This window comes from Rhinoraja longicauda, chromosome 1 (genome assembly GCF_053455715.1).
Source record: "Rhinoraja longicauda isolate Sanriku21f chromosome 1, sRhiLon1.1, whole genome shotgun sequence".
In the NCBI taxonomy this organism is placed as follows: domain Eukaryota; kingdom Metazoa; phylum Chordata; class Chondrichthyes; order Rajiformes; family Arhynchobatidae; genus Rhinoraja; species Rhinoraja longicauda.
This window is the reverse complement of record NC_135953.1, coordinates 92,798,829-92,823,444: the sequence shown is the minus strand read 5'-3', so window position 1 is coordinate 92,823,444 and position 24,616 is coordinate 92,798,829.

Below are 24,616 nucleotides of genomic sequence, written 5' to 3'. Positions count from 1 at the left end.
AGCATTTTGTATCGATCTTTCATTGGAGTCATATTGGTCCTATTGCCAGACTAGAAGTCTGACTGCAGCACTTTTAATACTGTTCTGAGAAACATAATGCCAAAATTATCATGAAGAATAAAGTTCTTGTTTAATCACGTAACTGGGCATTGTTTCAAATAGAATGTGTTGGCATGTTTGAGCATGTTTAAGCACTTTAGGGGGAGAAGGGAGACATATTTGGCGAGGGATTTATTGGAACAACATGATGATTTCAATCAGGTGGGCACAATAACCAAGAGGAGGAAATTGTTCATTAAATCAGCTTTTACCAGAATCAGGAAGGGAAGCTTGTTCGTCTGCACTTCAGTCGGAGCATGGTCAGGGGAACAGGAAGTTTATTTCATAGTACTGATTAGCTCAGATAGGGCAAATGGAAAGAAAAACTGGAGAAGGATGTGGTTTTGCACTACAGGAGTAAGGATATTTGGGAAGATGTTGATGTTGCAGAGAAACATGAAAGGATGGTCTTATATTTAGTAACAGAGAAGTCCACAGGCTTCTTGAGGAGCTGTTGGGAGACACAAGGCTTGAGAATGTTTGCAATAAGACAATCTTAAGACTATGAGCAGTCACTCAGTTCATTAAAAAGTCATTCATCCTTCTATGCATTTTAGACATCCTCCCTTCAGAATTTGGCTAACCTACTGTTTGCCTTGAGAGATTTTTTTTATTTCTGAATCTACAATTTTATTTTTAATTAAAAACTTTCTTGCTGACATAATTGTACTTGGCCCTAAGACTTGGGGCAATTTAATAAGTAAGCAGTTGTGGTTCAAGGTGAAAAGAAACATGGATATCTGCTCAAAAAATATTGGCATCTTTCGTTGTCCAGCCTTTATTTCTACTGCCAAGATAACCACACATAATTGACTAAAAACTTGTGTTACGTTCATTGCGGTTATGTGAGTTAGTAATTAATGACTAGGGTGCTGGCTTAAAATGGTTTGATGGGAGGTTGTTCATCGAGCCAACATTTCAATGTGTCCGGTCCAGGACTCAAAGTTGAATATTCCATCCACACAATTAGGTCTTTGTGTTCAGAAAAGTGCCAGAAAGGACAAAGAGCCAATTGTTGTGAAGAATACTTCTGTAGTCAATAATGTGGGCTTCACTTAAAATAAAGTGCACTTAAAATAAATTTATTAAAAGAAAAACTGAACTTCTGTGTTTTCTGTCAGACTAACGCATAAAGGGCCTGCCCCAGTTATGCGATTATTAAGGCGACTGCCGGCGACTGTCAAAGACATAGTAGATCACCAACATTTTCTTTTACCCTGCGACAATGACCATGACAATGCCGAGTCAGGTCGATACAAGTCACTTTTTTTGTGAAACTAGCACCTGGCTAAGAGATTACACCGTCTTCGGAAAGATCGCAAAATTCCCAGGCTTACCTGACCGTCAAACTGTCGCCTCCAATTTACCTGTTAAATGTCCTGACGGTAAATAAATTGGTTAAACAAAACTATCTTCTGGTATCTTCAAATGACTTTTCTTAATTTAATATTACGTGCTTCTAAATGCATCTGCGACAACCTAGCAAACCTGGAGACATGATGCGACAGCGCCCGCAATAAGCTACGATAGCTGGCGATAAGCCAGCTGTCGCCGAGAAATTTCTATCTGGATTTTTTTTCCGTGACGCGCCGAGATCTGCTACGATTCATTGAAGACTCCTCACGATCATGCCCACGACACCCCGGCGAACGTTCGGCGGTCACCTTAAAATCGTCTAAGTAGGACAGGCCCTTCAATGACACAAAGTTAAGAGCTGTGTCTAATTTCTCATATCAGCCTGAGATTAAATAGGAAATATGTTTGTTGGGTGATGATCACACCAGGCTCAATTGTGTTACATTTCATTCATTGTTGAACAATGTGTAATTGAATTGCAGGCCAGCCAGTAATACCTCCTCTCTCTTCTTTGTGGTGTTTACAGTTTAATATGTTGAGAAAGCAGCAAGAAATCAGACTTATATTTGGAATCTTCTTAATGAAAATATGAATAGATTTGAGGAAATATTCAGCCTGCAAATGCAACAAAAAATGGTGGAGGGGATGTCTATTACATCAGGCTTCAACTCAGCTTGGAATTTCCTGGGCCAATTGAGTGATATCACTCAGAGGCAAACCAACAATATGTCCAAAAATGTACTGGTAGGGTTTGTACAGGGGCTCTCACTGCAGTATAAGGTCCAAGGGATACTTGGTCACACCACAAAGATGTCCACTGGCAGATGGAAACTTTATATTCGCCCCTTTTCCACATGCTCATGGGCCGCAGGCCTTTTGGCTACTGCTTGCAAACATCATCTTGCTTCCATCCTTTCATCCACTCGTGTGACTGTCAGGTAGTGAGCCTACACTGGGCAAGGCCAGCATGTTAACTTTCCAAGATGGGATTTTGGTGCTTTATGCTGTTCAAAGGCACAGAGCCACTTGAAGGAGGGAGGGAGGGAGGTGGGAGGGAGGGGGAGGAGGGAGGGAGGGAGGGAGGGAGGAGGGAGAGGGGAGGGGGAGGGGAGGGGAAGGGGAGCTGGAAGGAGGGGATGGAGGGGGAGGGGAGGGAAGGAGGGAGGGGTTGGGAGGGGGAGGGGGAGGAGGGGGGAGGGGGGTGGGGAGGATAAGGCAGGTTGAGGGGGATGGAGTGGTGGGGGAGGGGAAGGGGAGAGGGGAAGGGGGGAAGGGGAGAGGGGGAGAGGAGGGGGTGGAGGGAGGTGGGAGGGGGAGGAGGGAGGGGAGGAGGGGGAGGGGGAAAGGGGAGGGGGGAGGAGAGGGCGCTGCACCAATGCAGGTTTGGGCCCAATGGGTCCACTTGGTCTAGTTACTATTAAAAGCCAAACACACTTTTAATTAACTTTTTTCACGTGATAATATGGAATATAGAACATAAAATTGCACAGCACCAGGACTGGCCCTTCGGCCCACAATGTCTGTGCCATGCATGGTATGATGATAAAATCTTATCTACAGCCACATAATCCATATCCCTCCATTCCTTGCACAGCTATGTGCTAAACCAAAGTCTCCAAAATGCCACAATCTTATCTGCCTCGGTTATTACCCCTAGCAGTGCATTCCAGCCATTCATCACCCTTTGTAGAAAACATGCCTCTCACAACTTCTTTAAACTTTGCCCCTCTCACCTCAAAATTATGAAGAGTAATTCCAGACCCAAAATGTCACCTCTACATTTTCTCCAGGGATGCTGTCTGACCCGCATTTTGTGTCTATCTTTGACCCTCTGGAATTTATTTTGTCCATCCTGGGAAATAGTTTCTGACTGTCTGTTCTATTGATATTTCTCATAATTTTATATATTTTTATCAAGTCTCCCAGCAAACTTTGGTGTTTCAGAGGAAACAATCAAAGTCTGTGCAACCACCCACTGTAGCTAATACACCCTAATCGAGGCATAATTCTGGTAAACCTCATCTGCACCCTTACCAAAGCCTCCACATCCTTCTTGTAATGGGATGACCAGAACTGCACACAATACTCCAAACGCGGCCTAACCAAAATCCTACAAAGTGACACCATGACTTCCTGACTCTTATATTGAATTCTCCAACCAATGAATGCAAGCATACCACATGGTTCTATATCACCCTATCTACTTGCGTTCCCACTTTCAGGGAGTTACGGAATTGGACCGCAAGATCCATCTTTACATCAATGCTGTTTATGGTCATGCCATTAATTGTATATCTTATTGTTATATTCAACCTCCTAAATGAACCAACTCATAATTGCTTGGATTAAACCATCTGCTATTTCTCTACCCATTTCTATACCTGGTTGTATACCTTGACAGCTTTACTCACAGTGCACCAAGATGCAGCAACCTTGGTGTCATCTGCAAACTTACAAACCAAGCCATCTATGTTTACATCCAAATCATTTATATATATCGCAAACTGCAGATTCTCAGCACAGATCCCTGCAGAACTTCATTGGCCACAACCCTCCAGCCTGAATAATGTCCTTTCACCACAAGCCTCTATCTTCTATCAATAAGCCAGTTCTGAATCCATACAACCAAGTCATTGTTAATCCTGTGCATCTTAAAATTCTGGATCAGCCTACCACAGGGAACTTTATCAAATGCCTTACTAAAATCCATGTGGCTAACTTCCTCCAGTCTACCCTCATCAATCACCTTCATCTCCTCCTCAATAGACTCAATCAAGTTACTAAGACATGACCTGCCATGTACAAGGCCAAGGCCAAACTAGCTATCCCTAATTAACCCATTCTCTTCCAAATGGGAGTAAATCCTACCCCGAAGAATCCACACCAATAGTTTCTCTACCACTGATGTGAGACTCACCAACCTATAATTCCCTGGATTCTTTCTAGAATGCTTCTTAAATAGAGGAACAACTTTAGTTACTCGACAGTCATCCAAGACCTCGCCTGTGGCCAGAGAAGATGCAAAGAACTTCGTCAGCACGTTTGCAATCTCCTCTCTTGCCTCTCTTAATAATCTGGGATAGATCCCATTAAGTCCTGGGATTTATCCACCTTAATGCTCTTCAAGAGCACCAACACCTCCTCAAATACCCTTTCATATTAATATTCTTCACTCTGATGTTGGTGTCCTCTATGTTCTTTTCCTTGGTGATAACAGACACAAAGTACTTGTTTAATACCCTGCCTACATCCCCTGATTCCAAGCACACATTTCCTTTATCCATAAACAGTTCTACCTTCTCCCTTGTTCCCCTCTTGTTTTAAATAAAACATAAATAAGTATAAAAAGCTTTGGGATTCTCTTTAATTCAAATTGACAAAACCAATTGGTAGCCCTTTGTGGCCTTTCGTATCATCCCATTGAGTTATTTCCATCTTTCTTTATATTCCCCAAAGATCCTGTCTGATTACAACCTCTTAAAACTTGCATACGATTTATTTTCCTTTTTAACCAAATTTGCCACCTCTTTTTGTAGGAAGGAACTGCAGGTGCTGGTTTATACCGAAGATAGACACAAAATGCTGGAGTAACTCAGCGGGTCAGGCAGCATCTCTGGAGAGAAGGAATGGGTGACGTTTCGGGTCGAGACGCTTCTTCAGCAACCTCTTTGGTCATCCAAGTTCACTTACTTTGCCATCTTTATCCCTCCTGCTTACTGGAACATTCTGAACTTCAATCAGCTGGCCTTTAAACACCCACAGGTCATATGTGGACAATAACAACTGCCCCCTGTGTACCATCCTGAGATCCTGCCCAATAACATCGTAGATTGCCTTACTTCAATTTAGTATCTTCCCAAAAGGTTCTGCCATCTCCCTATTCTAAACAATCTTAAAACTTATGGACTTATGGAGTTGTGACACATTACAATAGATTTGCTAATGAACACTATAGGTTCCACCAGTAGGTATTGACATTGATTTATTATTGTCATGTGTTCCAGGACATCGTGAAAACCTTTGTTTGCGTGCATACCAGGTAAGTCATATCATACATGAGTACAATCTGAAGGGTTTATAAGGAGAGATTGGATAGGCTGGCTAATTGGAAACACTGGCTAATTTCCAACTGTTTCTGAATTCATGTGTTTAACTAGGTATGGTTTAAGTATAATGCTAAAGATATAATCTGCTACTTTACAAATGTCATTAATTGTAATTATTATGGCTAGTCATAAACGAGTCTACAATTTTGAGATTTTGTTGGCTTAAAAAATGTTCCCTTGTCCAATACCTTCTTGTGTTACGCTGTTACTATGGATATGGAAGTTGTTTATTGTGAACTGAATATGAAACAGATAGATAATGAACTGATAAAAGACCCATGTCAGAAAATGTTGAAAAAACTCAGCTGGTTTCAACAGAAATAAACTTGCACTGTTACAATGAGGCCTGATATAAGCTTAAAGAACCATACCTCAAGGGAATGGGAATGTTGCAACTTGGAGGGCTTAATACTGAAAACTCTAATTGCAGATAAGTTGTTCTTTCTTTCTATTTTTATCAGGACTGGCCATTTGTACTTACCATTCCTGGCTTCATTTTCTGTATTCGTATATTCTGGCCTGCTGGGCATATCACACTAGGACAGACAACAACATCACCAAATTGCAACAGATGACACAGACCATTGAGTTTAGCTGTCTGTTCAATGGTGATTGATCACTTCATCCAAGAACAGATTGGATTTTGGCGGCATGGTGGCACAGCGGTAGAGTTGCTGCCTTTCAGCGCTAAAGAACCGGGTTCGATCCCGACTATGGGTGCTGTCCGTACGGAGTTTGTACATTCTCCCCATGATCGAGCGTTTCCGCACTGTATCTCTAAATAAACAGATATTTTCTTTGTTCCCTCCATTATCCTCCACCATCATCTCTTCCACTTTGTCTAATTTACTCTTCCCCTTTCTCAGTTCTGTTGAAGGGTCTTTGACCAGAAATAGAGTCATAAAGTCATACAGTGTGGAAACAGGCCCTTCGGCCACACCGGCCAACATGTCCATGCTACACTAGTCCCACCTGCCTGAGATTGGCCCATATCCCTCCAAACCTGTCCTGTCTATGTACCTGTCTAATTGTTTCTGAAACATTGCGACAGTCCCAGCCTCAACTGCCTCCTCTGGCAGCTTGTTCCACCCTTTGTATGAAAAAGCTACCCCTCAGATACATGTTAAATCTTCTCCCCTTCACCTTAAACCCATGTCCTCTGGTCCTCGATTCCCCTACTCTGGTCAAGAGACTCTTTGTGTCTACCCAATCTATTCCTCTCAAGATTTTATACACCTCTACAAGATCACCCCTCATCGTCCTGTGCTCCAAGGAATAGAGTTCCAGTCTACTCAATCTCTCCCTAGAGGTCTGATCCTCGAGTCCTGGCAACATCCACATAAATCTTCTTTGCACATTTTCCAGCTTGACAACATCATTCCAAGAATTTCCTCCAGGTTCTCCTTGTATTCAGTAACATGGTGCCCAGAACTGAACACAATACTCTAAATGTGGCCTCACCAACGTCTTATATAACTACAACATGGCCTCCCAATTTCTATACTCAATACTCTGACTGATGAAGGCCAATGTGCTAAAAGCTTTTTTGAACATCTACCGTATCTACCCACGGCTCCACCTTCAAGGAACTATATCATTGCACTCCTAGATCCCTCTGCTCTATAACACTACCTAGAGCTCTACCATTTACTGTGCAGGTCCTGCTCATGTTAGACTTCCCAAAATGCAATGCCTTACATTTCTCAGTCGTAAATTCCATTAACCATTCGTCAGCCTACCGTGTTCAATCGATCAAGATCCTGCTGCAATTTTCACACCCATCTTCACTATTTGCAATGCCATCCACTTTGTAACATCTGCAATTTGCTTATCTTACCATGTACGTTCTCATCCAAATCATTGATATAGATGACAAACAGTAACGAGCCCAGCACCAAACCCTGAGGCACATCACTAGTCACAGGCCTCCACTCCAAGAAGCAACTTTCCACCATCACACTCTGCTTCCTTCCATGAAGCCAATTTTCTATCAATTCAGCTATCTCTCGTTGGATCCCATGTGATCTAATCTTCCCGAGCAGCCTACCATGTGGAACCTTGTTGAATGCTTTGCTGAAGTCCATATATCCAACATCTGCCCTCATCAACCTATTTGGTCACATCTTCAAAGAACTCAATCAAATTTGTGAGACACGACCTCCCATGTACAAAACCATGCTGACTCTCCTTAATAAGCCCTTGTCCATCTAAAAGTATGTATATCCTATCCCTCAGAATATTCTCTAGTAACTTTCCAATTACTGATGTTAAGCTCACTGGCCTATAGTTCCCAGCCTTTTCACTGCAGCCCTTCTTGAGTAGAGGCACAACATTTGCCATCCTCCAGTCTTCCGGCACCTCTCCTGTATTTAATGACGAATTGTAGTTTTCAACGAGTGTTCCCGCAATTTTCTCTCTAATTTCCCACAGTGTACTCTGATACATCCAATTAGGCCTGTGAGATTTGTCTAACTTCATACATGATAGTACTTTCAGCACCTCTTCGACCATAATACTGACAGTTAACTGTTAAGTGTTAACTGTTCTCTTTCCACAGCTGATACCTGATCTGCTATGCTTTTCCAGCAAAAAAAAGTTTTAATTTCAGACTTCCATTTCATCCACATCTTCCCAGTACAGAAAATATACAGTATATTGGGAATACATCTAATGGGCGGCACAGTAGAAAAGCTAGTTAAGATGCTGGCTCACAGCACGAGAACCAAGTTCAATCTGACCTTGGGTATGTCTATGTGGAGTTTGCATGTTTTCCCTGTTATCTCATAGATTTCCTCCAGGTTCTCTGGTTTCCCCTGACATCCCAAAGATGTGCTGGTTAGTAGTTTAGTGGCTACTATAACTTATCCCTGATGTGTAAGTACGTGGTAGATTATTGATCAGGTTGTTGAGAATGTAAAGTGAATTAAACAAACTGGAATTAATGTAGGATTAGTATAAGTGCATGACTGATGGTCAGCATGGACTTGTTGTGCCGAAGGGTCTGTTTCTATGCTATATCTCTTCATGACTTTGTGGTTCCATGATGAGGTTATGGGGATTGTAAAGATGGAGTGAACACTACCAACAGACAGTGTTGGACCTCCTGTTGGGAAATGAGACGGGTCAGGTGACAGAGGTATGTGTTGAGGAGCACTTTGGGTCTAGTGATCACAATGCCATTAGTTTCAATATAATTATGGAGAAGGTCAAATCTGGACCAAGGGTTGAGATTTTGGATTGGAGACATGCTAATTTTGAGGAGATGAGAAAGGATTTAAAAGGAGCGAAATGGGACTTTTTGTTTTATGAAAAGGATATAATAGAGAAATGGAGGATATTTAAAGGTGAAATTTTGAGAGTACAGAGTCTTTATGTCCCTGTTCGGTGGAAAGGAAAGAATAATAATTTGAAAGAGCCGTGGTTTTCCAGGGAAATTGGACACTTGGTTCGGAAAAAGAGGGAGATATACAATAAATATAAGCGGCAGGGAGTAAATGAGGTTCTTGAGGAATATAAAGAATGTAAAAGGAATCTTAAGAAGGAAATTAGAAAAGCGAAAAAAAGATATGAGGCTGCTTTGGCAAGTAATGTAAAAGTAAACCCCAAGGGGTTCTACAGATATGTCAATAGCAAAAGGATAGCGAGGGATAAAATTGGTCCATTAGAGAGTCAGAGTGGACAGCTATGTGCTGAGCCGGAAGAAATGGGGGAGATATTAAACAATTTCTTTTCTTCGGTATTCACCGAGGAGAAGGATATTGAATTATGTGAGGTAAGCGAAACAAGTAGAGTAGTGATGGAAATTATGAGGATTAAAGAAGAGGACGTACGGACACTTTTGAAAAATATAAAAGTGGATAAGTCTCCAGGTCCTGATAGGATATTCCCTAGGACATTGAGGGAAGTTAGTGCAGAAATAGCAGGGGCTATGACGGAAATATTTCAAACGTCATTAGAAACGGGGATGGTGCCGGAAGATTGGCGCATTGCGCATGTTGTGCATTTGTTTAAAAAAGGTTCTAAAAGTAAACCTAGCAATTATAGACCTGTTAGTTTGACGTCTGTGGTGGGAAAATTAATGGAAAAGATACTTAGGGACAATATATATAATTATATGGATAAACAAGGCCTGATTAGAAACAGTCAACATGGATTTGTGCCTGGAAGGTCATGTTTGACTAATCTTCTTGAATTTTTTGAAGAGGTTACCAGGGAAATTGATAAGGGCAAGGCTGTGGATGTTGTCTATATGGACTTCAGTAAGGCATTTAACAAGGTTCCACATGGAAGGTTAATTAAGAAGGTTAAATCGTTGGGTATTAATAGTGAGGTTGCAAGATGGATTCAACAATGGCTGAATGGGAGATACCAGAGGGTAATGGTTGACAATTGTATGTCAGGTTGGAGGCCAGTGTCTAGTGGAGTACCCCAGGGATCTGTGTTGGGTCCACTGTTGTTTGTCATTTACATTAATTATCTGGATGATGGTGTGGCAAATTGGATTAGTAAATATGCAGATGATACTAAGATAGGTAGTGTAGTTAATAATGAAGTAGAGTTTCAAAGTCTACAGAGAGACTTGGGCCTTTTGGAAGGGTGGGCTGAAAGATGGCAGATGGAGTTTAATGCTGATAAGTGTGAGGTGCTGCATTTTGGTAGGACAAATCAAAATAGGACGTACAGGGTAAATGGTAGGGAATTGAGGAATGCAGTGGAACAGAGGGATCTGGGAATAACTGTGCATTGTTCCCCGAAGGTGGAATCTCATGTGGATAGGGTGGTGAAGAAGGCGTTTGGTATGCTTGCCTTTATAAATCAGAGTATCGAATATAGAAGTTGGGATGTAATGTTAAAATTGTACAGGGCATTGGTGAGGCCGAATCTGGAGTATGGTGTGCAGTTCTGGTCGCCAAATTATAGGAAGGATGTCGACAAAATGGAGAGGGTGCAGAGGAGATTTACTAGAATGTTGCCTGGGTTTCAGCACTTAAGCTACAGAGAGAGGTTGAACTGGTTGGGTCTTTATTCTTTGGAGCGTAGAAGGTTGAGGGGGGACTTGATAGAGGTTTTTAAAATTTTAAGAGGGACGGACAGAGTTGACGTGGGTAGGCTTTTCCCTTTGAGAGTGGGGAAGATTCTAACAAGGGGACATAGCTTCAGAATTGAGGGACAAAAGTTTAGGGGTAACATGAGGGGTAACATCTTTACTCAGAGGGTGGTGGCTGTATGGAATGGGCTTCCGGTGGAAGTGGTGGAGGCAGGCTCGATTTTATTATTTAAGAGTAAATTGGACTGGTATATGGATGAGAGGGGATTAGAGGGTTATGGTCTGAGAGCAGGTAGATGAGACTAGGTCAGAGAGAGTGGTCGGCGTGGACTGGTAGGGCCGAACGGGCCTGTTTCCGTGCTGTAGTTGTTATATGGTTATATGGTTATAAGGTGAGGATTGCTCAAAAATTATTGACCTACCTAAATTGGCTTGCTATTTATTATGGGTTGCAATGGCTCAGCGAAGCCCTTTTGAGGAAGGACCAACCATGGATATTCCTCAGAACAATGTGACCTCATTTCCTAGTCAATAACTGTTGAATTACTGGCAAGGTGCGATCCCATCCAGTCATGTTTGTAATTGCAATCTACTCCAGAAATAAGCAATCTTCAGGTACATAGAAACAAAACAACGCACTCATTTCTCGGCTCAAACCTCAACGATGTGTCAGTGCAGACCAAACAAAGCAGCGCAACCCTGATCTCACATTTAATTGTGCATTGTTCAGTGGTCAAAGGTTTCTATTTATTATATGCTTAATTGCTATTGCCTCACCATTATTTTTAAACTTCAAAATCCAGGCCATAACGTTTGTTTCTGGAGTCTGAAGTAAATTTGAAAGACATGAGTCTCACACAGCTAATGGAACAAACAACCCATGTAATTTGATATTTAATTCCCATGTGCCAAAAATCATTTTACTTTTGGCAATGTTTTTTTATGGACTTCATAAGAAGGGTTGAACATACTGGAAGGTGGACAATTTTCCATTTCATATCTTGTGAAAGAAACATGCACAATTCAGAAATGGTACAATGTTAGCATTATCTGTCTCATTTAATCTGATCATATAAAAATAATGTCCAATGTTTGGGTTATCATTTAATGCTCTTATTTTCATTTTTCAAGATTGAATCTGAGAACTTGCAGCTGTCCAACAATACAAATTACCTTAAAAGAACCATGAAATATCTCACTTTTGTGAAAATCAAAGGAACCATGATGCTGGAAACCTGAAATGAAGCAGAAAATGCTGGAAAATACACCAGATCAGCAACACAGCAATCGTGGAATGAGGGACAATCAACATTTCAAGTCTACGATATTTTGTCAGAACTGGGAAAGATTTTGCTGGAGAGAAGCTGGGGGTGGGAGAAACAATGTAGAACAAAAGTAACATCTGGTACAGCAAGGACAGTGTCACAGCAGTAGAGTTGCTGCCTTACAGTGTCAAAGACCCAGGTTCAATATTGACTACGAGTGGTGTCTGCATGCAATTATTACGTTCTCCCTGAAACCACATGGGTTTTCTCCGGGTGCTCTGGTTTCCTCCCACCCTCCAAAGACGTGCAGGTTTGTAGGTTAATTGGCTTCGGTAAAATTGTAAATCGTCCCTAATGTGTGTGCAGGATAGTGTTAGTGTGCAGGGATCGTTGGTCGGCGTGGACTTGGTGGGCCGAAGGTCCTGCTTCTGCGCTGTATCTCTAAACTAAACTAAACTAAATACAGGTGGAGTTGAGATAGCTTAATGGGGACATTAACCAGCACATTAGCTTCTTAGTTTGTGTAATGTGATGTTAATGGTAAGATTGTGGGACCTGCTAGAAAGGCCAGATTTGGATAAGGTGGATAAAGAAAACCAAACCAACGTGAGAACAGAAAATAGAAAATGCTGAAACACCCTACATCGAACATAGAATGTAGAACTGTACAAAAACGTGTAGGGAAATAACTGCAGATGCTGGTACAAATCGACGGTATCACAAAATGCTGGAGTAACTCAGCAGGTCAGGCAGCATCTCTGGAGAGAAGGAATGGGTGATGTTTCGGGTCGAGACCCTTCTTCAGACTGATGGCAAAAACGTGGTTGACTTTCAGTTTTAGGGCAATTAGAGATGAACAATACTTGCTGGGATTGCCATGAATGAATAAATCAATGGAAGTTATTTATCTGTATCTTTTTTTATTTCTAAAAGTTAACTTTATTCAGCATACAAAATATATACAAGGCAAGAACTGTGCAAAAACTCTTCCGACATTCTCAGCATCTATACATTCATTAGTGTCATATTCAGTAACTCCTCAACTATCCATAAACCAAGCACCCTTGCCACTCTTATGGCCCTCTGCAGAGACATTCCTTCCCTTGTTTGCGAGGTGTTTCCATCGGACTCTGCACCTCAATGTTCTACAGCAGGAGGACCCTAGACTGAGGTCCTCCCACACAGAGCCTTGGCATTGGCTGCACCAAGCTTCAGTGCGTCCCTTAGCATCTATTCCAGTCGACAACATTTCCTAACAGGCATCTCGCTCTGCTCACTCACCCAAATGAATTCCTTTATCATTCTACCAATTAGGATAATATTTTGTATTTCTTACATTTCCTTATGGCATAGCATGCGGCTGTTTAGCCTGTGGAGACTATGCTAGGTTTCTTAAAGTAATCCCATCAATCCCATTCTTACATTTATTTCTCTGCAGCTTCTTCATTCCCACAGAACGAATAACTACCTTCTTCCCACTCCTGATCCTCCCATTACTCACAGGCATTACTCCCATTTTGTAAGTCATCATTGGAATATTGTGCACAGTTCTGGCCACTACATCAGAGGAAGGATGTGATTGCAATTTGCAGGGTACAAACAAGATTCCCCAGGACGCTGCGTGGGATGGAACCTTTGAGTTAATAAGGAGGGACTGGATCAGCTGTGACAGGAACGGTTGGCACTGGATTGGCCGGCTTTGTTTTCTTTGGAACGGAGAAGGCTGAGTAAGGACCTAATAGAGGTACATAAAAGCATAGTAGTACACAACCTTTCCCCAAAGCCGAGTACTCAGGATTAGAGTAAGGGGAAAGAGAATTAGAGAGCAGGAATTTGTATTCTAGGTGGTGATTGGAATCATGCAAAGGGCCTGTTTTTATGCAGTATATTTCTATGAATTAAATATCTGACCATGAGCACAGGTTCCTTTCAACATCTACATTACCCAAGCATTCAGCATTTTAAAAATGCTGTTCTTTTGCTCTGTGTACCAAAGTAGATATCCTCAAATGCTTCCAAATTATATTCCACTTATTATATTCTCGCCCACTCACTGGAGCTGTTTCTCTGAAGCCTTTTTTAGTCCTCCTTCATATTCACAATCCCACCTAATTTAGTATCAATGGCAAATATTAAAGATCTGAGTCAGATCATCCTTCAAGTTCCAAATTTGACAGAATAAATGGTAAGTTTATGGAACACTATAAACATTCATACCCCATTATTTAACTGTTTAAACTCTAACATCCGTCTGGTAAGATATATCATCCTGGAAAATCAGTTCCCAAAACCAAACACAGATCTCTAAATTGGCCTTGAATAAAAGTTTGCAAACTATTTTCTCTTTCTTGGATCCAAAAAGAATTATATCTTGCTTCCTCACTATATACGTCATCGCCAGCAACTTTGCTCACTAACTTAATCTATGTCCCTCAGTAATTTTCTACTCCAGTCTAAACAGAAATTTCTGCGCCTCCAAAAATGGTATCATCTGCAGACTTGGCAAAGGCTCTCCCTGTCTTCATCCAGGACATTGATTAATATAGTCAAACGGCAAGACTTCACTATCTTGGGAATAAACTTTATCACATCTCCTAAATTGATGTTCATATTTTACCAACTCAACGATCTACTTCCAACCAGTTGCAAGCCAGCCCTGTGTCAGTCACAATCTAATGTTAAACAATTACCTCCAACTATGAGAGTTCTCTTTTTTGTTAACATCTTTTTCCATGCAAACTTATCAAATATTTTCTGGAAATCCCTGTAGACAACTACATCAAATTCACGAGCTAATTATTCAAGAAATTCACGAGCCAATAACTTCCGGGAGTGAAGAAACTGCTTTTATGCTTATTAGAGCAGCTTGGGCCAAGGTAAGATGTGATCAAGGTGAACAAATTCATAAGATTTTTCATAGCGGAAATAAAAATAGACTATTTTCATTTCCATTGGCTGAAGGTTGAGGAAGCAGAATTCAGCTGATTAGCAAAAGAATCAAAGAAAACACAAAACTTCCTTTTTTAAGCATAAGTTCTTTGATAAGGAATGAACTGCTTGAAAGAAGATAAACACAAAAAGCTGGAATAACTCAGTGGGACAGGCAGCATCTCTGGAGAGAAGGAATGGGTGACATTTCGGGTCGAGACCCTTAAATACTCACAGAGAGAATGAAAATTACATGCTGTGGGTAATTAGGGATAAAGTCGGATAAATTAAATAGCTCCCTAAAGGAGCATGCATAGGCAGAATGAGTTGAAAGACATCCTCTTGTGCTCCCTCACCATAAAATTAACCAATTATGATGCATTATTCACTATTAAATTTAATTCAGACTATTTCCTAATCATTTTCAAACCCATTGGGGCCGAATTTAGGGTCAGCAGTAAGTCAGTTGTATTGGTTGTGAATCTTTAGTAAACCTCCCACCACTCATTTTTCTCAGTGGGAACCTGAAAAATGAAGTAAATTCCATCACTTGATCTGTGAGGTAATGGGAACACATGAGAAGGCCGGACAGACTCTGCCACTAAGCAGTTGAAGGAAACTTTAACAACCAGCTATCTGAAGAAGGGTCTCAAACTGAAACATCACCAATCCCTTCTCTCCAGAGATGCTGCCTGTCCCGCTGAGTTACTCCAGCATTTTGAGTCTCTCTTCGGTGTAAACCAGCATCAGCAGTTCCTTTTAACACATTTTGTTTGAACCTCACAATATGGTTTAGTTAGCTGTCAAAATGTTCAAAAACTACCAATGTGTCTGATGTCTGGACAGTTTCAAAAACAAATAAAATATTCAACCTATTTAAAAAATATGAAACAAATTAAAAATTTTAAAGCCAAATATAATTGCTAAAACTACTTAAACCAACTCAAACAAAAGTAAAAATATTACTATATTTTTAATCTCTTTCCGACAAAGATTAACAAAAAATTCTGTTTCCTTCCTTTTCCTTCCTTTTTATTAAGAATGTATGTTTCTCAAACCACTCATATTTGATGAATCTCATCAGCTAGCAGTCTATTTCTCTAAAATATAGATCTTCCATAATTTACTGATGTTAAATGTTCTTGAGAAAGCAGAATAATATAATTTAATTTTTATTTTTCCCTCTCCAACCATTTTAAATTTACAATAACTAATTAATACAGTAGGGAGTAATCGTTTAGATGCATCCATTCAGTCATAGAAAGTGATTAACTCCATTGCCAACTTCACAGTCCATTTCCTCTGTTGATTGGATGCAAAATCCAAAAACAGTTACTGATATCTTGACAGCAGAATTGAACTTGAACTCCATGGGAGACTATCATTCTATCATCACTTACTCATTTTCCATCTGAGTATAAACTAGTCAGCTTGGTGTTCACCCAAGCAAATGATGGTATTCCACATTTAATGTGTTAACAATACCATCACATCCAGAAGTATTTCATACAGTATGAAAAGTTATGTTTTTAATTACATTTTTTTCTATAGACATCCAATATTCTTTTCCTTATCGGTGTTTTGGCAAAGAAGTTTGGAGACATCGCACTGTTTCATGGCACTGCGGGTAATTACATTGCATAGCACTGATCTAACCTTTTAGACAAGTCCAAAGTTTAACTCTCATTTTAACCCCCTCATTTGGGACAAGTTGGATGACTTCATTTGGCCCAAAACAGCTCACAATTATCCAAATGCGGTCTGACCAGTGCCTTATAAAGCCTCCAGAGAGGGTAGAAGGCTGGCAGGGGTGTCCATGAGGAGGAGGAGGAATGTTAAAGATGGGAGTGGGGGGCCTTACAGGGAGGTTGCCAAAGAGACCAGAGGCTAAGACGATGGAAGAAGAGCTCAGAATCATGACGTGCTCAGAGCCTGGTGAGATGTGGGCTCAGTGGTACAAAGGGAAGGCCTCTGTTGAGGACTAAGTGGTCTGTATTGGAGAGGGGAAAGGGGGTCATGAGGGATGGTTAAAAACCTGACAGGAGGCTTGGGCTGGGGGGTCAGACCCAGGCTCTGAGGAGGGCAGAGTGGGAGGGGAGGCATCGCACGTGGTACCGTGGAGGGAGGGTGGGGGCTCAGAGGGGAGCGGTTGTGAGAGGAGCTGTAGAGGTGGGGCATTGGCAAAGTGGCGTTGTTAGCATAGGAGGAAGGGCCACATGACCCAATAGTGTCGGTATTGTTCGCTGGTTTGAAGGGGGGAAGCAGTAGGACCCAGGGGAAGCAGGGTGGTTGGCAGTGTGGAGGCATGGCCTGATGGTGGGCCTGGAACCCAGCTGAATTGATGTCCCAGGCCAGCTGGCAGCCAGTTTTCCCCCCTCTCTTCCCTGTGCCCCACCCTGATGCACACCCACTTCTCCCACTATCCTGCCCCCTTTCCCCTTCCCTCGTTCCCTTCTACCCATATCCCCTCCTCTGGCTTCACATCAAATTCCTTTTCACTCTTTTTTTACAGCTTTTGTCTTCTTTTATCTCTGGCCTTTTCCAGCTTTCTCCCCCCTAATACAACTAGTATGAAGTAGGGCCTGACCGGCTATCCATGTTTACTTTAGTTTAGTTAAGTTTCGTTTAGAGATACAGTGCAGAAATAGTACATTTGGCCCATCAGGTGCAGGCCAGCCAGCGATCCCCACACACTAACACTATCCTACACACACTTGGAACAATTTACAATTTTACCAAGCCAATTAGCCTACAAACCTGTACATCTTTTGGATTTTGGGAGGAAACTGAAGATCACAGAGAAAACCCACACAGGTCATGGGGAGAATGTAAAAACTCCGTACAGACGGCACCCATAGTCAAGATCAAACCCGAGTCTCTGGCGCTGTAAGGCAGCAACTCTACCGCTGCACCACCGTGCCGTCCCAATAGATGCTGCCTAAATTATGAGAGGCAGGGATAGGGTAGACACAGAAGCTTTTCCCCAGGGTGGAAATGTCCAACACTAGAGGGCAGAAATATAAGGTGAGAGTTTAATGGAGCGGTGTGGAGCAAGTTTTTTACACTGAGGGTGGTGGGAGCCTGGATTGCATTTCCAGGGATGTTGGTGGAGGCAGATATGATAGTAGCATTTAAGAGGCTTTTGGAAAGGCACATGGAAATGCAGGGACTAGAGGGATATGGATCATGTGCAGGCAGAAGAGATCAGTTCAGCTAGGCATCATGTTCGGCACAAAACATTCTGGGCTAAATGGCCCATTCCTGTGCTGTACTGTTTTATGTCTTTGTTCTATATTTTATGTAACAGAAAAAGCTGGGAACACTGGTAAATGGTAGACAGAGTGGCGAAGAAGGCATTTGGCATGCATTCCTTTATTGGGAAGGGCATTCAGTATCAAAGTTGGGACATCATGATATAGTTATACAAGTCGTTGGTGACACCACACTTGGAGTACTATGTGCAGTGCTGATCATGGAAGAATGTCATTAAATTGCAGAAGAGATTCACCAGATTTTGCCTGGACGTGGGGTTGAGTAATAAGGAGAGGTGGGTAGGCTGGGAGGCTGAGGGGTGATCATACTGACATTTACAAAATCATGAGGAGCATGGATAAAGTGAACACTCATCGCCTTTTTCCCACAGTAGAGAATTCTAAAACTTGAGGGCATAGGGTATAGATGAAATGGGAGATATTTAAGCAGGACCAAAGGGGTAACATTTTCACTCAGCGAGTTTTAGGAACAAATTGCCAAAGGAAGCTATAGTAGCAGATACAATTACAACTTTCCAAAGACATTTTGACCGATATATGGCTAGGAAGCCATAAGTTCACACATGGGACAGTATCAGAATACGCTCTTCCCTCAATTCGACAACACAGAATTTCCATATAATTTGTTACGCATTAGTCACATGTCACAATCTTGCAAAACGACATCTGTGTGCCTGTTGATCAGACACTCATTAACTACATCTTATTCCATTTTCCATGTTACTTGGCATACATGATCTGATTGGCTAGCATGCAAAATAAAGTGTTTCACTGTACTTCGGTACACAAGACAATAATAAACCTAAACCTAATCCTATTCCTTTCTTACACTGGGCTTATTATCTTTATAGGTATAACACTTTAGTTCCCGACACAGATCACATTAAGGTAAGGTGTACCTAAATGGTTAACCTTGTCATTTAAGTCCCGAAAGAGGATTAGGAAAGAGCAGGAACATAATGTTAGCACTAATTGTCAAGGTTGAATAATGGTTTTACATTCATTACCTTTGACTTCAAATAACTGACCAGACTAGTAAAGGCCATTTATTTCAGGAACATCTTTAAAGCCTTTAGAGTGCTCCAGCACTCTAACTTCAGTTAATTAAAATATGGTAAGATTTAATAAAGGAAGGTTAAAAGATGTCCAGAAGTTGAACATAAAACGGTTTAATCGTGGCCGTATTGGATTGTCTTCATTAAAAAAATGTTGGCGTTTCTATGGAATGACATAGGTCCTTCTGAAACCTACTATTGCGTCACTGGGAGATGATAACATCTTGAAAATAATGATATGCACAACCTCTGGCTCTGCTCTCTTTCCAAGCACAAAATAGTTTTTCCATGAACTAAGTGTTCTTGTAAATAAACCAAAGAACTTACAGATTTGACTTCTTCATCAAAATCTTTATAAGCTATCTTCCCTTTTAACAATTTAAACAATTTTCCTCAGTTATTTTAACAGATCTGTTGACAGATTTATTTTAAGAACATTAAGTAAATCAGTTAAATGACTGGACTACAATGTCATGCAAACTATGCAATAAAACTCAATCATCTTAATTCCTCAATTTCGAGGCTTATATGGCAATGTCATGCTTATTTTGGTTTAACAGACTGCTCTACATCATTCCAATATTGGAAAATGTCAAAAGATTCATCAATTTCTTCATCATTAAGATGGAAAAAACCTATTGAAAATGCCTCTATTGTCCTTATCCTCCAGAAGTCAAATCTGTAAGTTTAAAGGCCCTTCTGTGCATCATACCCCTTTTTATCATTCTGTTCCTGATCTTGTTAAGTTTGTTTTATCAATAAACACTCCTCTTGCTTCTTTGATTGTTCCATCACACCATTGTCCCTTTCACCATCTGATATTCACTCAACCCCAGTCATGTTCCCCTCAAGATCACATTCATCATTCATCTCCAAAACCCCTTCTCCTTGAGTTTTCAATTCTTAACAAATATAATTTCATCTCCAACCTCTTCCATCCTCATAAAGGTCTTGGAATGCACATCTAGTACAGAATGCCCCACTTAGGTTGTTTTTATACTAAATTTAACGCCTGCAAAATGGTTCCCCATTGTGGAGCTTGTAGACTCCGCAATATCTTCTCAAACAGTAACAGCGCAGGCAGTAACTCTGGCAATCATGGATCAATTCATTCATTATTGTTTCAACATTGTTTCAACATTAGACTAATGTCAAACTCACAGTTTCTCTAAGAAACTAAAATCTCACCAACAAAGCACTTTGAAACATGATGACAATTGACAGCTTTGTGTCAGTTGTCCATTTTACAGCATTCGGTTTTACTCTCCTGCAGCTGGCATCTTTATTCCTGGGGTAAGTCTGCAGCCATAAAATGCTGAAAAGGGATATTGTCCTTATTGTATTAAGGATATTAATATCCTTAAGGATATTCTATTGTCCTTCAATAGAAGTGAAAATCTGACGATTATATTGGGAGATGAACCAATATTGTCTATCTCATGATTCCATCTTTTTGAAGTCCTATACCAGATTCATGGACAGTTAATCTGGACTCCTGTGCAACTCTAAGAGAAAAATTAGATCATATCTCTTTTTTAAAGTGGATATTAAAAAGCATCTCAAAGTGAAATTCAAAGGGAATATTTCCCAATGATCTGGCCAATCTCTTAAATGATAAATAACACATTTTCTCCGCATTTATTCCTTTGATATTTATAATATGTACATGTCGGCTAAATAATTATTGCTTTCCACAAACACACACATATAGCATTTAATTAGCTGAAAAGCACTTACAAATATACTAGATGTCATGAAATGCCTTATATAACCAAATAAAATATGAAAACCTTGAAAATAACAGAAAAGATTTAAGGAAGACAATTATTCAAATGTTTGTTGCCTGAAAATAGATTATAACGCTTTTATTTTGTTTTATTAGCTTCCAACTTCTCTACTATTGGCTGGAGGAATGACGATGATCATTATTTTATTTTGATAATGATTATATTTTAAGGGCATGCATCATGAGCAGTTTTACAATGCGTTACGATCACTTGACCTATAGACCTAATAGAGCAACAGTTCAGAAATCAGTAAGTACAGCTCTCCATCAGGGCCTTTGTTGCCCCGACAGAAAACCTATGTGGTCCCCAACTATTTTATTTGCAAAAGAGGTCAAGTAAATCACACAGAGGATGGTGGGTAAATGGAATGAGCTGCCAGAGGTTGTTGAAGTCATACAACACAGAAACAGGCTCTTCAGCATGACTTGCCCTTGGCGACCAGGAAGCACCACCTACACTAGTCCCACCTTCTCACATTTGACCCATATCACTCTTAACATTTCCTATCCATTGCAAATGATTTCAACTAAATTTGAGACCCACAACGTAGAATAATTCACATCTGCAAATATTGTATAAAATCCATTTACAGCAATAAAAGTAATTGTTTCAAAATAAGTAATGAATAAACAAATACAAATATGACTACTTAGAGTCATAGAGTCATAGAGTGATACAATGTGGAAACAGGCCCTTCGGCCCAACTTACCCATACCGGCCAACATGTCCCAGCTGCACTAGTCCCACCTGCCCACGTTTGGTCACTATCCCTCCAAACCTGTCCTATCCATGTACCTGTATAACTGTTTCTTAAATGTTGGGATAGTCCCTGCCTCAACTACCTCCTCTGGAAGCTTGTTCCATACACCCACCACCCTTTGTGTGAAAATGTTACCCCTCAGATTCCTATTAAATCTTTTTCCCTTCACCTTAAACCTATGTTCTCAATTCACCTACTCTGGACAAGAGACTCTGTGCATCTACCCGATCTATTCCTCTACTTAAATGTATTTTAATTGCTTAAAGCGGCTTTGTTATTTGTTCCTCCTTTACTCCACTGTGTGAAGAATAAATTGGAATAGAAAAGGGGGGGGGGGGGGTCACTGAAATACTAAGTGGCATGCACTTCAGAAAAAAAAAGTGTTGACAGGGCATTACACTATTGCCTAGCTTAGAGATGATTAAATTATGAACCTGGCAGAACCTGAATAACCTGACAGAACATCCAGATACATAACACATCAAATACTGAAGCTGAGGACAATAATTTGCATTCTTTCTGATTATTCACAAATGTTGTATAGATCTTTTGAAACTTAGAGGATTAACAAGCTGACGAGTGAAATTAGATATTAAACAATTTGGGTTTCATGCTTTGCTGTTACTACAGTGTCTACAGAAATACCACTGATAGATTTTAAACAAAGAGACACATTGTGAATCTTTATGCAAAGTTTTGCCTTGGTCAGCATAGTCACAGAGCTATATAGCATCTGGATTAGGCCCATATCCCACTTAACTTTTTCTATTAATGTATCTGTCCAAATGTATCTTGAACTTTGTAATTGTACCCACCCTACAATTTCCTATGGCAGTTGTTCCAAATATCAATGTGTGAAAAGATTTCCCCTCAGATCCTCTTTACATTTTTCCGCTTTCATCTTAAATCTATGCCCTTTTGTTTTAGACAGCCGTACCCTTGGAAAAGGACTGTAACCTTTCACCTTATCTATGCCCATCACGATCTTATCTACTTCTATAAGTTTGCCCCTCAGCTTCCTATGAGCCAGGAAATAAGTTTGGGTCTATCCAGTGTCTCCATATATCTCAAGTCTCTATTACCCTTTTCAATCTTTTTCAATGAGAATCTTTTCAAGCTAGCAACATTTGTCTCATAGCTGGGTGGTTAGAATTACACAGAATATTCCAAATGTGGTTTCACAGGTAGAAGAAGCATGCTTGCCTTCATCAGTCAGGGCACTGGTTACAATCATAACCTGACATCTGGCCCTTATAGCCAGTGCCCTGACTGATGAAGGCAAGCATGCTTCTTCTACCTGTGTTTCAGGGAGCTTGTACCTCTAGGTCCCTTTGTCCTACAACACTCCTCAGGGTTCTGCCAGTTATTGTGTAATGTTGCCCAAAGAGGAACATGTTCACCCTGAACACTCCTTAGCTTACTTTTAAAAAGCTCCTACTTGCCAAACATCCTTTAGTTGCAAACAGCGTCTTCCCAATCAATGTTTGCAAGTTCTTGACTAATACCATCACAATTACTCTTGACCCAATGTTATGGCTTTAACTTGTTGAACAGTCCCATCTTTTCCAAAACAACTTTAAAACTAGTTAGGAACAATGACATGAATTGATTGAAATGCTGATGTGCAAAGCATTTGATGGTCCTTTAATCCAGCATCACATTTTGACTGCAAACAGCTGTCAGCAGACCTTAGGCTTTAGCTCAGTGCCTTTCAATGAATTGCCAGTCATTTGTCCATTCCATGGTAAGTGTAGGTAGGTACTTGAGCGGCTGATGAACTGTGTTGCATTCAACTGTAGGTTGACCCAGGCATTGAAAAGGCAATCCTCAAAATGTTGTGAGGCACAGTGCCAGAGGCCACAAATGTGGCCGATAGCACTTTGTCAAGAATAGTCTATCAAGGGAAGCAATTTGTTGATTCTCATTACTACATCAGTGCTATTAAGAGGCACTGTAATAGCAGTGTGTCAGTGGAATAAAATCTGACATTCAGACGCTTTAATGATGTATCCCAATCTGTTGTCGCAGATTTCTTTCAGGGAATGAAAACTCTTCAAAAATAATTGCACTCCAAAATGAATTACATTCACTTTGTTGATGTGGAGGTACAAGTGCCAACAGATGGCCAGGGAGATTGTCCTCTGCTGCCTCGGATGCCTGTTTTCCTTCATATATTTTCCTCATCTTAGAAACATAAAGTAGAGAAAAGGTCAGCTGTGCATAGGATGATATAACTTTTTCTCAATCAGATGGTAGCAAAGCGAAAGGGAGCAAAGTGGGCGGCACGGTGGCGCAGCGGTAGAGTTGCTGCCTTACAGCGAATGCAGCGCCGGAGACTCAGGTTCGATCCTGACTACGGATGCTGTACTGTACGGAGTTTGTACGTTCTCCCCATGACCTGCGTGGGTTTTCTCCGAGATCTTCGGTTTCCTCCCACACTCCAAAGACGTACAGGTTTGTAGGTTAATTGGCTGGGCAAATGCAAAAATTGTCCCTAGTGGGTGTAGGATAGTGTTAATGTGCGGAGATCGCTGGGCGGCGCGGACCCGGTGGGCCTAAGGGCTTGTTTCTGCGCTGTATCTTTAAATCTAAAAAAATCTAAATCAAAAACATGTAAAGATGCATGGCATAAATGCATTGGAGCAGAAATTTGTTTCCATTTCGAGTCTGAAAAAGTCTCTTCACTCAGTATATGAAGTCAGCTTTCACAAGGCGGTTCATCAGAAAAAAATGAAAACTTCCTCAATAGAGATACAAGAAACTACAAATGCTGGGAACTAGAGCAACAAAAGATCTACTAAAGTTACTCAATGGATCAGTGGGTGTAAAAGAATGGTTGATACTTTGGGCCAAAACCTGCAGCAGGACTGAGAACAGGGAGGGGAGTAAAGAGGAGAGGCGGAGTGGTGAGGCAGAAGGCAGAGGTGGACCATGGAGCGGT